Raw genomic sequence first — 537 nt, forward strand, 5'->3', positions numbered from 1 at the left:
CAGGTTGGAAGGAGGTAATTAGTTGAATTTCGCAAGGATCTGTATTGGCTCCAAAAATGGTTCGCCTTATGTGAATGATATGGATGATAATGTGGAATGTTACATGAGCTTCTTTGTAGACGATGCTAAATTGTTGTGGAAAGTTAAAACAGAAACGGGTTGCAAATCACTACAGGGAGACCTGAATAAGGTTTGGAAATGGAGTTAGAAATGGAAAGTGACTTCAACATTAAGAAGTGTAGCATAATGGAGTTCGGAAAAATTAAAAATAGAATGTCAGGACAATATAAAATTGGAACTAAGGAGGCTAAATACAGTAGGATCTGAAAATGACCTGGGAGTAATTATCTCAGACGACTTGTCCTCTAATAAGCAAATAAACGACATTATCGGAGAATCCTATAACTTGCTAAGATCAATAAAAGTGGCAATTACTTATTTGGACAAAGAAATTATGAAAAAAAATTACACTGATAAGGCCTAGACTGGAATATACGGCGACATTATGGTCACCCAGTACCAAAAAAATATAAATAT

This window comes from Oratosquilla oratoria, chromosome 43 (genome assembly GCF_046742065.1).
Source record: "Oratosquilla oratoria isolate Oo_2021 chromosome 43, ASM4674206v1, whole genome shotgun sequence".
In the NCBI taxonomy this organism is placed as follows: Eukaryota; Metazoa; Arthropoda; class Malacostraca; order Stomatopoda; family Squillidae; genus Oratosquilla; species Oratosquilla oratoria.